Below are 14,333 nucleotides of genomic sequence, written 5' to 3'. Positions count from 1 at the left end.
GAGTGGGTCAGAGCACCTCTGGAACTTCAGTGCCCCGGATCGTCCCCGGCCAACACTTTCCAGGTGAGGTTCCCCACACTGGAAAGAAGGGACGATCTCAGAAAAAATGCAGAGTGTGTCACAGGAGGGGGATTCGGAAGGACACCACCACTCAATGTGACACTTGCCCCGATCATCCGGGCCTCTGCGTTAAAAACTGCTTCAGGGAGTATCACACTTCCATGGAGTACTACATTTTTAATCCTTTTCCCTGATTTTAATTCCCCAGAATTCGACTCCAATGTACCAGTCCAGGGTACATTGACTTCCAAATTTTATACCAAAATACCCTACCCCCAAAAAATCAAACCCAAAACCTCTTTCCCAATGCCCCTCAAAATATCTTTGTCCCCCAAAAAATGGGTCATGGGACACAGAGTCAACGGCATTGGAGGTTTGCAGTTGCCTCAAATGCGCAACGCTCTCTCTCCCCACCTGAGCGGGTTGCGCATTTGAGGTAACAGAATAGGGACGGCCCCACACATTCCCTTCCCAGAATGATGATTCAGAGTATAGGGTTTGGGGCGGGCATCATTTTTACTTTTGGCTGTACTCTGGGTCATCATTCTGGGAAAATAATTGGCATATCAGTTCTAAAATTGCAATTTTCTTCCCCCCCCCCCCCCCCCCCCCATAGTACTCTTCATCCTTTCCTGGAAAATAAATGAAGGGAACACCCGTCTGTTCCAAATCTCCACTTCACCCTATATACCTTCCCTAGGGGGTGTACTGTTTGTAGTATTCTCACATGTGGGTGTTCCTTTCTTGTATTTTCCTCTGAATGTATGTAACTGTTAGGTCCGTAACAAACATCCGCCTCAAATGCGAAGAGTTCTCGCTGAGCTCTGTCGTATTTCTAGGTGACAATTCGGAGTCACATGTTAGTTGTTCCCAGAAAAATGAAGCAGAGCATAGGTTGAAAATTGCAATTTTCAAAAGCTACCCTTCATCCATTCCTGGAAAATAAATTTAGGAAACACTTGTGTGTTAAAAATGTCCTCTTTACCCCTATACCCATTCCTCAGGGTGGGTACTTTCTGTAATGGTGTCACATGTGGGTGTTTCATTTTTGTATTTTCCTCGGAATGTATGTAACCGTCAGCTACTGATATGCCATAGGCCACAAATACAAAGTGACCTCTATGACTTCTGAGCCTTGTTGTGCGCCCGCCCAGCATGTTACCCCATATGTGGATGTATTTTTATAGTCAGGGGGAAAAGCCCTCAAAAATTTGTAACCCAATATCTCATATTACCCCTTGTGAAAATGTAAAAAATTGGGTAACGCCAGCATTTTAGTGTAAAAAAATCAAATTTTCCAATTTATGGACCACTTTTCCAAAAACCTTTGAGGTGTTATTTCCCACTGTACCCCTTGTTACGTTCATTGAGGGGTGTAGTTTCTAAAATGGTGTCACATGTGGGTTTATTTTTGCTTTTGGGGCTTTATAAATGCACGTGACCCCCGACTTCAATTTCAACAAAATTTTCACTCCTTCTATTCTGAGCATTGCAGTGCGTCCACAGAGCAATTTACATCCACATATGGGGTATTTTTTTTTCTCAGACAAAATTGTTCTACAAATTTTGGGGGCCTTTTGCCCTATTACCCAATGTGAAAATGAAACATTTGGGGTAACACTATCAATATAGTGCAAAAAAAATCAAATTTTTCACTTTTACGGCCCACTGTTCAAAAAACCTGTGAGGTGTAAGTACTCACTGTAATACTGATACGTTCCCGGAGGGGTCTAGATTCCAAAATGTGATGCCATGTGTTTTTTTTTTTTTGCTGTCCTGGCACCATAGGGGCTTCCTAAATGCGGCATGCCCCCAGAGCAAAATTTCCTTCAAAAAAGCCAAATGTGACTCCTTCTCTTGAGACCTGTAGTGTGCCAGCAGAGCACTTTTCACCCCCATATGGGGTGTTTTCTGAATCGGGAGAAATTGGGCTTCAAATTTTGGGGGGTATTTTCTGCTTTAACCCTTTGTAAAAATGTTAATTTTTTGGGAAATCAAGCATTTTAGGTAAAATTTTATTTATTTTTTTACTTATGCAAAAGTCGTGAAACCCCTGTGGGGTATTAAGGTTCACTTTACCCCTTGTTACGTTCCCCAAGGGGTCTAGTTTCCAAAATGGTATGCCATGTGTTTTTTTTTTTTTTTTTTGCTGTTTTGGCACCCTAGGGGCTTCCTAAAGGCCCCCAAAAACCATTTCAGAAAAATGTTCTCTCCAAAATCCCCTTGTCGCTCCTTCCCTTCTGAGCCCTCTACTGCGCCCGCCGAATACTTTACATAGACATATGAGGTATGTGCTTACTCGAGAGAAATTGGGTTACAAACATATGTAAAAATTTTCTCCTTTTACCCCTTGCAAAAATTAAAAAATTGGGTCTACAAGAACATGCGAGTGTAAAAAATGAAGATTTTGAATTTTCTCCTTCACTTTGCTGCTATTCCTGTGAAACACCTAAAGGGTTAAAACCCTGACTGTCATTTTGAATACTTTGGGGGGTGTAGTTTTTATAATGGGGTCATTTATGGGGTATTTCTAATATGAAGACCCTTCAAATCCACTTCAAAACTGAACTGGTCCCTGAAAAATATCAAATTTAAAAATTTTGTGAAAAATTGGAAATTTGCTGCAGAACTTTGAAGCCCTCTGGTGTCTTCCAAAAGTAAAAACACATCAATTTTATGATGCAAACATAAAGTAGACATATTGTATATGTGAACCAAAAAGAAATTTAATTTGAATATCCATTTTCCTTACAAGCAGAGAGCTTCAAAATTAGAAAAATGCAAAATTTTCAATTTTTTTCATCAAATTTTGGGATTTTTCACCAAGAAAGGATGCAAGTTACGACAAAATTTTATCACTATGTTAAAGTAGAATATGTCACGAAAAAACTATCTCGGAATCAGAATGATATCTAAAAGCATTCCAGAGTTAATAATGTTTAAAGTGACAGTGGTCAGATGTGCAAAAAACGCTCTGGTCCTTAAGGTGAAAAAGGGCTCGGTCCTTAAGGGGTTAAGGCCAAAATGGGCTGAGTCCTTAAGGGGTTAAAGACTGGTAAATCTATCTTATTGCTAATCTCCTTTTTGGCTAAAATAGCATAGAATGCTGTTCTATCAAGTAAAAACAAACAAACAAAAAATGTAAAGAACCTATTAAAAGATCCTCTGACAAGTATACAGGTCTGTCAAGGTCTCTGTAAAAGTGCTTTCTTTATTATTTTTAAGCATATTCATTATTTGACATGTTGCCTAATACACTGTTAGGGAATTGGGAATCTTTGATCTCTTTATTTTTGTTACATCTGTTTCCATAAAGTATATTTGTTATTGAATAAATACAATACTATTCAAGTTGCAATATATTACTCTTGGGGTGTTAGTTCAGGTAATGTTGCCTGGCCCTACTGAGGCCTTTGTAGGCAGCATTGTGATTTATTTGCCTGGCTTCCACTTAGTCCACCCCAGTGACTCTTCATCTCTTTTCTGTGCTGGTAATCCTCCCCCCAACCTGGCTGACAGATGGGCAGCCTCTCCAGCAGAAAGGCTTGTGGGGGGAAAAAAAACATGCTTTTTGTCTTCTGTAGCACTCTACCAATACTGTGTGCACAGTTTAAAACCTCAGACCACAAAAGTGGTATATTAAAAGCAGTCATACGTTGGATTTGATGGCTTTATACATTTTTTTTTGCTGCAGATCTTTTTTTCCACTTTACTTTTATTACCATAAAATGTAGAAAAAGTGTTACAGAATGTTGGTGTCATCTGGTTTACAGCGTTGACCCTGGGTTATTTGTGTAATGCCACAGTAACCCTCTAACCTATCTTCTCATATATCCAAACACCTGATCACAAAGACCCTTGTGATGTTTTCACACATTTACTACAGGCCAGCATGGCAACAGTGGGGTTAATGCTCTGTTTAATTCAACATCTTTATTGTCTCCCGCCAAAACAGTGTCCCATCAAGCTCATTTGCATGACAATAAGCAGCCTGTGAGGCCTTGCAGTTTCAAGATGAGGAAAAAAAAATGCCCCTCTGTTTGCTATAGCCGATCATCTTTCTCCTGGCAACATCCCCACTCCTCCTCCCGCCTCAAAAGCTCTTAACACACTTTCTTTTGAGAATCGGGCTTTCCCTCTCATCTTCTTTCATCCTTTTTTCTCTTTTAATATAGGATGAAAAGACTAAATGGGGATTTTGGAGTCAGAGACCCCGCCCGTGCATTCCCCATCCTACAATGTATTTTGTGTGTATTATTTCCCCAAATCATTTTTTTGAGCATGAGTATTTACCATTTGTATTTTTTATGTCAAATGTTTACTAGCTGTAAGTGAAAATGCTCACATTTCCAGAAAGCATATATTCCTTTTTTAGTCTTCAAGTCGAGTCTTTAAACTTTTACTAATTTTTTCATAGTCAAACATATTCAACTCTCTCATACACGTACCCACATAATATAGGTTGTTGGTCAGAAAGTGTATTGTTTGCTGCTTACGTATAATTTACCTTTATAATTGTTCCATTCGCTTTGCCTAATTGTTAATATCCAAATAAACTCAACTCCAGAAATGATTAACTGTTAAGTTGCTTAATGAGACCTTAATTACACACACAGGGCTATTGAAGTGGTTAGAAAAATATGGTGAATTGTTTGTAAGGCCACATACAAATATCCACATTGAAGGATACATGAGACCCAGAGAAGGATACTATTAATTAGAGCTGGGCGGTATGACCAAAAATGTGTATCACGGTATTTATGGTGGTTCCACGGTATTTAGCAGTATTTTCCACACACCCCCAATCATGTGACCCGGGGGCGCTGCTTCTCTAATTGCCCCCCCACCCCCCAACCCGGTTTATCAGCCCAGCGCTGCGCTGTCCCCCACATCGGGGAACTAGTTGCGGGCCTCCCGCACTGGAAATCTGTACTGTACTACATACTCCTTATGACCGGGCTGCAAAAATAAACAAAAAAAAATAAACTTTAATTCACCCTCCCACGTTGCTCCGGTAACAGCCTCACGCTGGAGATGAGAAATCCGGGAACTAATCATATGTGACCCGTGGGTGCTGTTCTGCTTCTTCCCCCCCCCCAAATGAATTATCAGCCCAGCACTGCGCTGTGCCCCACTAATCATGTTACCCGCAAGCGCCGCTCTCTTCGTCCTCCTGTGAGTTGCGGGCCGCCGTCGCTGGAACTCTGTACTGTACTTCAAATTCCTGTGCCCGGGCTGCAAAAAGAAACTTTCTTACCTTCCTACATTCCCCCATTGCTCCAGTAACGGCCTCACGCTGGGGATGGGAACGTCACAGAGCCGTCAGCCTATCACCGGCCGCGGCGATGTCCCGGCTCGGTCGGTGATAGGCTGAACGCACTGTCATGTAAGAAGCTGGCCGGCGGGAAATCGCTGCGGCCGGTGATAGGCTGACGGCTCTGTGACGTTCCCATACCCAGCGTAAGGCCGTTACCAGAGCAACGTGGGAAGGAGAGTTAAAGTTTATTTTTTTGGTTTATTTTTGCAGCCCAGGCACAATGAATATGTAGTACAGTACAGATTTCAAGCACCGGCGGCCCGCAACTCACAGGAGGACAAGGTGACATATGATTAGTTCACCCATGTGGGGGACAGCGCAACACAGCTCTGGGCTGATAAACCGGGGGTCGCGGGGGGGGAGAGAAGCAGAACAGCACCCGCGGGTCACATATGATTGGTTCCCCAGCGCGCTGCGGCTGATAATTAAGTCATTCGAGGGGGGAGGGGCCCATATTGCGGTATTGGAAAATTCATCTCGTGAGGGGAAAAAATTTCGGTATGAACTGGTATACCGCCCAGCACAACTATTAACCCCTTGACACCATCTGCCATACCTTTTAAAGGGACTGACAAGTGAAGCGTGCACTGCTCTATATTACAGCTGACACTTGGCTACAAAGTCCAGGATTACAGGTAACTCCTATCCGGGGCTCTTTGTTTTGTGGCATATTTTTTCTTCTTATGTAGTCACTGCTCCAACGTCTCCATCCAGAATCAAGAAGTGCTGTGGGACATACAATGAGTAAGTGACTCACTAGCCATAGTGGTCTCTTGCAGATGACTGCTTAGGCCAGTGTTTGGCAGCAGTATCACCTGCTCTATGTATGTGGATGTTATTGCAGCATTTCTGGTTGTGGAGACACTGGAGAGACAACAAGCAAAGGGGTGAGTGTGTTATATATGTATGTGTGTGTATATATATATATATATATATATATATGTATGTGTGTATTGCTGATTGCTGACCTTAAAAAAAAAAAAAAATTTACCTGTTAGATGCTGTGTTGAATAGCAGCTGTGGCTTCTAAACAGATGTACAGCATCTGGTTGCTGTGGGCAACTGCTTCTGTATCCTGCTGCATCACTATTGAGAAAATCTAATGTCTAAACAAGGTCCGTCTACCATTAAAGATTAAAGTAGAGCAAATTGTGGAACATTTAGGGCTAAATCACAATACGGAATTTTCAAGTGAAGAAATTCTGCTCGATAATTCCGTTGCAGTAGTATTGAATGGGACCTTGCAAAATTTCTGTGGCAGATTTTTTTTTTTTTCTTCCTACAGATAAACCTGTTCATTCTTCCATTCTGTGCGGACTGCATTGTTGCCAAAGATGACATGCGCGTGTCCAAACAGGCATATGATTCGGTGGTGCTTGCTGCACGTGGTCCGGGCCAATTTTTGCTTTTACAATCTCATTTTTTCCTCCTCGCCCTATAATAGCCATAACTACCTACTATAATGACACCTTATAATTTTTCAATAACATATTCTCTGAACCAAAAAATAGGTGGTGAAATTGAAATAGTAAAAGATAATTTTGCAGATTTGGTGGTTTTCTTTTCTACGCCATTTACCGTGTGGTTGAGCTAACATGTTAGTTTCATACTTTAGGCAGGCCTGATTACAGCAATACCAGATTTGTGTAGTTTACGTCATGTTTTACAAATGTAAAAAAATTCGGAACTTTTTTGAATTTTTTTTAATTGCCATTTTTTGACCCCTGTAGCTTTATTTTTTTTCCATGTACCAGGCTGTATGAGGGCTCCTTTTTTGCGCCTTAATCTGTTTTTTGTATCGGTACCATTTTGGTATTGATCTGACTTTTTTGATCACTTTTTACATTTTTTTTCTGGGATATTATAAAAATTGCAATTCTGTGGTTTGGTAATTTTTTTTTTACATTTACCGTATAGGATACATAATATTATATTTTAATAGGTCGTACAATTATGCACGAAGCGATAACAAATATGTTTATTTTTATTGTGTTTGCATGTTTTTATGTAGGAAAAGGGGTGATTTGAACTTTTAGCATGGAAGGGGTTAAAGGGGTACTCCGGTGAAAACCTTTTTTTTTTTTTTTTTTTAAATCAACTGGTGCCAGAAAGTTAAACAGATTTGTAAATTACTTCTATTAAAAAATCTTAATCCTTCCTGTACTTATTAGCTGCTGAATATTACAGCGGAAATTATTTTCTTTTTGAAACACAGAACTGTCTGCTGACCTCTGCTGTCCATTTTATGAACTGTCCAGAACAGCATATGTTTGCTATGGGGATTTCTTTTTACCCTGGACAGTTCCTAAAAATGGACAGAGATGTCAGTAGAGAGCACTGTGCTCATGATGTCAGCAGACAGCTCTGTGCTTCAAACTGAAAAGAATTTCCACTGTAGTATTCAGGAGCTAATAAGTACAGGAAGGATTAAGATTTTTTTAATAGAAGTAATTTAACTTTCTGGCACCAGTTGATTAAAAAAAAAAAAAAGTTTTTCACCGGAGTATCCCTTTAATGTGTGTTTGTTTTAAACTTTTATTAAAACTTTTTTTTTTTTTTTTACACCTTTAGACTTATAGGAGGAATCATTAGATTCCTCATACAGATGAATAGAGTTCTATTGAACTCAATGATCTGTGAGCTCTGTGATCCATTGATAGAGCCTAGTCCAGCCAGGATCTATCAATGACAGAGCCACGGGACATCAGGGAACAGAGGTAAGTCCTGCGACTACCTCCATAGTGGATCGCCCCCTCACAATCGCGCTGCGGAGGGGCGATCCACCGCACTAGCCCACCAGGGAGCATTCACATGTCCCTTTAGACGCCGCTGTCAGCTTTGACAGCGGCGATCTAAAGGGTTAATAGCCAGCCGCGGCTGGCTATTAGCGGTGGCTCCCGGGTACTAAGAACAGCTCCACTCAGCCCCCCCTGAGTGCCACATGCTGGCTATTACCAGCGGTGTGAAACTTGCGCCCCTTGTAGACGTGCGACCGCTCCTCAGCTCTCTGAAGCTAGAGCTGGGGGGAGCGAAGGCAGAGGACGCAGGTCTGCACGGGGAGCAAGAAGCCACGCCGCCTCATCACCCCCTCGCATGTCTAAGAAGGCAGAGCAGGGGAGAGACAGCTTCTCATCTCCCCCTGCTCTGCTTCGGAGGACACACGTTTCCACAGCCGGGGGCTGCAGAGTATGGAGCAGGCACGAGTCGGGAGCCCGCTCCATACAGTCTGCAGAGCGCCATAGCGCTTGTCAGGTCCGGCCCTGCTTGCCCGGCACCCGAAACTGCATGTCCCGGGCGTCGGGCGATAGGAATTCCACATCTCTGAAGAGTACCTCTCATGATCTTGTTAAATCTTATAATCCTCCCAGTTCACTGCCCCCCATCATGATAAACCACCCCTTGCCTTTATTTTTATTATTTGTTAGTTTTCTACCTTGATATTGCTTTGTATTTTCAGCTCAGTCTCACAGACTGGGAAGGGACGTTCCCCAGCAGGCGTGACATCATCTGAAGCCATACAGGCTAGAACTTCCTTCCTCACTCTGCTACATACAGCCCAGAGCAGTTCAGTGTAAGATGAGCTATGATTGGCTAAGGCTGCACCCCCCCCCCCTCCCCCCTTCAGCACTCCAGACTGTATTTCCTGATTTTGGACTTCTGCCAGGCCAGCAGGAGTCCAAAGTCTGTGCAAGAGATGGGGGGAAATGTGCTCTGGACAAGTAGGGAGACACCTAGTGGTAGCTTTTTTAAACACAAAACATAGAAAACTTCATTTTTTTTTAAACAAAGTACATTAGAAAGATGTTTTATTTACCATAAGGAGTGCAATATAAAAAAATAGTTTTAATGAGACTGTCCATTTAATAGACCTATTAGATACTTTCCCATATGCCATTTCTTGGCTGTAAACCAAGATTTACACCAAAAATGATAGCGTATTTTATTAATAAATTTGGTGCATTAAAGATTTCTTCTTAGCTGCTGCTCTATTTGTGGACACTTGACAGAACTGTAGGCTTTCTCAGGAGCCTATGTGATGTGTCATATTTAACAGGAAGATTAGTGCAACATGCAGCGCTGTTCTTTGTATTAAAATGGTGGACACCATGGCAGAATCAACAAACCTCATTATAAGTTAGTGGGATGTGTCTAGTTGCTTCTGTTGTGTGAAAGCCCCAGCTCTGTGTCTTTTTTTTTTTTTTTATAAAAATTTTTTTTGTAATGACTGAAACCTCAACAGTAGTGTGAACAGAGCCAAACATTAAAATGGTGGTGCTGGGTTCTGAATATAAGTTGTTTTTTCACAATGTTTTACACTGGGATACTTTTCCTGCTGCTTCTAAGCATAAATTATATAATTTACTGGTTCAGTGATCTAATATCTGTTGTCCTCATACAGTATTCCCTATAGACCAATAATGCAGCATGTAATGCCCTTTAAGGCACATTTATGTTCACTTCATTTAGTTACATTTGCGTTAAGACTGATATGTGCAATGCAGAATGAAAATGTTCGCTATTCTTTCTTTCTTTCTACAATGCAATACGCTACTACAGTATCTGTGCAAAATGGATTAGTTGTGCACTATTTTAGCTCCAATGTGAGCTGGGCCATAAAGAGGTCCTTTAGCTTTTTCTTTTTAGTGTCTGTTTTTAAATTATTAAACAAATACGACTTATGTAACAGTGATTTTATTAGTAGGTCTATGAAGGGGGAATGTACCAGGATTGATGATGTGTGTATTTTAGCTCTATGGTGGTTTTGAAATGCATGTACCACGTATGGTATTTGCACGCTGTGCCTATATTCATTTATAGTTTCTATAGTGTGGGGTTTACAAACTAGAACACTTCACTTCCTTGAGCTGTAGGATGCTACTTCTCATTTGTGGCCTTTTTTATCCCGATCCAGATCTGCACCATCTCAGGAATATAACATGTATAAACGTGACAGGGGTGATTTTTTTTATTTTTTTTTTTCTTAAACCATAAGCCCATGAAAGTAGAGGATCCTATCCTATTAAAACTATGGACATGTAAGGCTGCTTTCACACCATAAAATTCATCCGTTTAAAGATCCGTCTGATGTTCCGTTATGAAAACCCTGCAAATCAGCCGTTAAACGGCCGTTAGAAAATCCCATTATAGTCTATAGGATTTTTACATTATCCGTTTTAATCCGTTATAGTCCGTTATTAATAACGGACATTATTTTGTGATGGAAGATAGTAACGGGAGAAATAGTGCATGCACTTTTTCTTCCGTTCATTCTCCCGTGACAAAATAACGTATAACGGATTAAAACAGATAATGTAAAAATCCCATAGACTATAGTGGGATTTTCTAACGACCGTTTAACGTCCGATTTTCAGGGTTTTCATGACGGAACATCAGACGGATCTTTAAAATGGATGAATTTTATAGTGTGAAAGCAGCCTAACACGTCATTAATGAAGATTGTTATGCATGCAGATTAAGTTGCTTTCTTCCAGTTCATGGCATCAAAACTGTATCTAGATTCATCATTTGTGGTATAGTGGTAACAAAATCACTGTTACGGAATGTTGCGGCAGCCCAAGGGAACTGCTAGTCATTGGTGCCTGCTGTAACTCATCTGCTGATTCAGTCTGTACCAACAAAGTGTGGATAACATAGATCAATTGCATCATTTAAACAGTTTTGGTGTGCATGTCTTGTTGTCCAGGTGTCCGATTTTTTTTTTTTTTTTTTGCAAAGCGATTGTTGTAGACAATAGATTATCTGGTAGATCATGCAAATACATGATTTATGGTATGGATTTTTCTGCGACAGCTTGCTTTATCTAAAATATGCCCAGTCACCAGTGATGACTTGCAATGGGAGTGTTTGTGAATTGGTGTGAATAGAAGTAATAGTCCTTCAAGTTATATGATTATGGAAAATATTTTCATTCTGACATGTCAATTCTTTTTGCAAGATCCACTCGGAAATGCTTTGCTCTCTAGGGAGAGGGCACATTTCCTAGCGACGACTGATGAGCCTGCTGCCGTTGGAATATCTAGTCAAAATTCTGGCTGGAAAATTTTCCATATGAATTGGGCCTAATTTCCGCTTTCTCGGTTGCTCTTCATTGGGGATACCTTACTGATTGGTATATGCTCTTGCCGCTAGGAGGCGCTGACACTAGGAAAAAAAAGTCGTCTCCTCCCTGGCAGGATATACCCACCCACCTGCAGTGAGTAATCAGTATTAACTAGTGTCAATAGGAGGTAAGACACAGGTCTGGGAGCTCCCCAGACCTGCTCTTTTCTTATTATTTTCTAGTAAGGGCTGTTTAGTTTTTATCTCCCTTTTGTTTCTCTTTTTCAGGTGGGGGTTCAGGAGCATGGCGCTACCTGTTCCCCTATATGTGACAAAGGGGCACAGACATAGATTATGTACTGTTAATCCCTTCTCGCCAACGGCCAGTGCCTGGAGGTTGTACCTGGGTCCTGGTCCCCCACTGCCCTTGCTCGCCCCGTTATCTTAGCCTGGTATGATGCAGCATGGCCATAAGCTGGTTGCATACTTCAGGGTGAGTATAAGAAGATGCAGCCATGGGTGAGTATGTACTACAACCCCCTTCCCCCTCTCCCTCCCTCTTGCTCATCCAGGAATCCCCTTTCTCTCATGTTCAGCCGCCATTCCACTTGGCTGTGCTGGACCGGACCTCCCATGGCCTCCGGGTTGCCGGCGGCACTATACCTTTAGGGAACAGTCCGGTGGTCTTTTTCCCCCCTTTCCCCTTTTTTCATGTAGGTGCCCCCCTATCCTTGCTGTCTGCACCAGGCTCAACAAGCTGGCCACGTTTTCTTACCCTCTGGCCAGGCCCTCCTTGGCTGGTGGGTCTCTGATCTCATGTGGCCAGGTGGTGCAGCAGGGGGGACGGGACCGGCCGTGCCATATTTCTTCCTCTGGCCTAGTACTGATGTTGCCACCGCTCTGCAGCGGCCGCTGGATGCCACATCTATCTTCCCGGCGCCCTGACCCTGCGGCTGTCTCCCGCTAATGCAGCCAGGCCATCCTGCCGTCACTCTGTAAGTTTAGTCCAAGGCTTTATTAATGTTAGGCCGCTTATCGGCGGCACCCAGGGCAGTTTTTTTTCCTAGCGTGCCATTGGGCCACGCAGTCTGTTTCTATCCCTAGGCTGCAGTCCCTGGGCTTTTATTATCTGCCCACGGCTGCAGCGCCGTGCGTTCCTTCCTTTCCCTCCCCCATCAGGCGTGCTCCAGGAGTTAACTTACTCCTTCTTCTGGGGCTTGGGGGGACATGGACAGCGCACACTTTTCTCCCATGCTGATCGCTTGGTGCCGCAGCTCTCTGCCCCTCCTGGGTTTCTGTTTTAAAAAAAAAAAAGGTGCAGCTTCTCTTGTGCGCTCTGTGCCCTCCAGTGGCTGTAAGGTGTATTGGTGTACAGCGCTGTACAGTACAGCACTGCCCCCTCTAGTGGCCAACGGGGGTTATTTCTTCTACATAGTTTTCTATGAGTATTCTACCCAGATCCTGTGCCTTGTGGCAGATCAAATGTAGTATCTGTTATGTCAATTTTTCAATTTTGGCAGCACATATACCATACATTAATAAATAAATATATTAATAAATTAATGAATGTAATTGAGACATATTGGTACCATACTGTGCAGATTGCATGGTGCCTGCACTAGGATGACATGCAACTTTATGAAGTGTTCCATAAGTATATGTCTGGTCACCCATCAAGGGGGTGTCCTGGCATGTCATAAAATATGATTCCCTCCTCTTCGGGCTTTTGCATCCGCGGCTAGAGCTCTGGATCCTCACGTCTAGTGCGAGGTCTCCGTGGAAGCATCACTGCGTGGGCATGGATTGATTGGTCCTGGTGTTGATATGCTTGCCTGTCACTCATTTCTCAGCTGCCGCTTCCCGGCTGGCACTCCGGTACCCCACTACTAGTGCAGGTGTCCGACGGAGTGCCCCTTTGTCTACTATGGACCCATACCAGTAAGCCAGACAGTGGTCTGCATGGTTTCCTCACATCACACAGCTGATGTATCTGCGGCTGGAATTCCGGTTCCCCACTGCTGTGCGTGGTGTTCGAAGGAGTGACCCGTTGTATACTATGGACCCTTACCAGAAAGCCAGACTGTGGTCTGCATGGTTTCCTCACATCACACAGCTGATGAATCTGTCACTGGAAGTTACCGTACCCCACTGCTCTGCGAGGCGTACTAAGACGTGTTCCAGCTAGGGATCGACCGATTATCGGTTTGGCCGATATTCATGATTTTGGACATTATCGGTATCGGCAATTACCTTGCCGATATGCAGATAATGTCCCACCTCCCCGTCCAGAGACCACTGCCGAGACCACCGCCACTGCCCCATTGCCTCCCCCATCCCCGGTTTTATAATTACCTATTCCCGGGGTCCGCGCTACTTCTGGCCCCTGCGGCGTCCTGCGCGCTGCGTAGCGCAATGACGGGTGACGTCCTCAATGCGATGTCACGGTCAGTGCGCACAGTGACATCTCAGGATGCTGCCGGAGACAGAAGTAGCGCAGGCCCCGGGAACAGGTAATAATAAAACCGGGGATGGGGGAGGCAATGGGGCAGCGGTGGTGGTTGGACTAGGGAGGACCCCAGGACAGGCAGGGGGAGAGATGCGGGTGGCGGCGGCGGTCTCTGGCCCCACAAAAGCTGCTGCAGTTCATTGATTTAAAGCGCCCGCTTTAAATCATTGATCTGCGGGGCCGGGCGGGGAAATAGACGATAATTTATACCAGAATATCGGTATAAGTTATCGGCTATCGGCTTGAAAGGTCGCAGATTATCGGTATCGGCCCTAAAAAATCGATATCGGTCGATCCCTAGTTCCAGCGTGTTCTATGGATCCTAGACGAGGTAACGGGGATGCATTCCATGGCTCCTCAGCCTCCCCTGATCTCCCATGGTGGCGGGGA

At 43.4% G+C, this 14,333-nt stretch overlaps 1 protein-coding gene and 1 non-coding gene across 2 annotated transcripts in view; both read left to right on the top strand.

The window, feature by feature from the left end:
• LOC130356123 (protein argonaute-1-like) overlaps positions 1-14,333 on the top strand; it is a 104,940-nt gene that overhangs the window by 49,511 nt on the left and 41,096 nt on the right. The window lies entirely within an intron of this gene.
• On the top strand, positions 12,993-13,095 carry LOC130359728 (U6 spliceosomal RNA). Its single transcript, XR_008890418.1, has one exon. It is a non-coding gene; the product is annotated as a U6 spliceosomal RNA (small nuclear RNA).

Source organism: Hyla sarda, chromosome 2 (assembly GCF_029499605.1).
Source record: "Hyla sarda isolate aHylSar1 chromosome 2, aHylSar1.hap1, whole genome shotgun sequence".
Taxonomy (NCBI): Eukaryota; Metazoa; Chordata; class Amphibia; order Anura; family Hylidae; genus Hyla; species Hyla sarda.
Note: the sequence above shows the minus strand (reverse complement) of the source record. Positions and strands in the feature narration are given on the sequence as shown.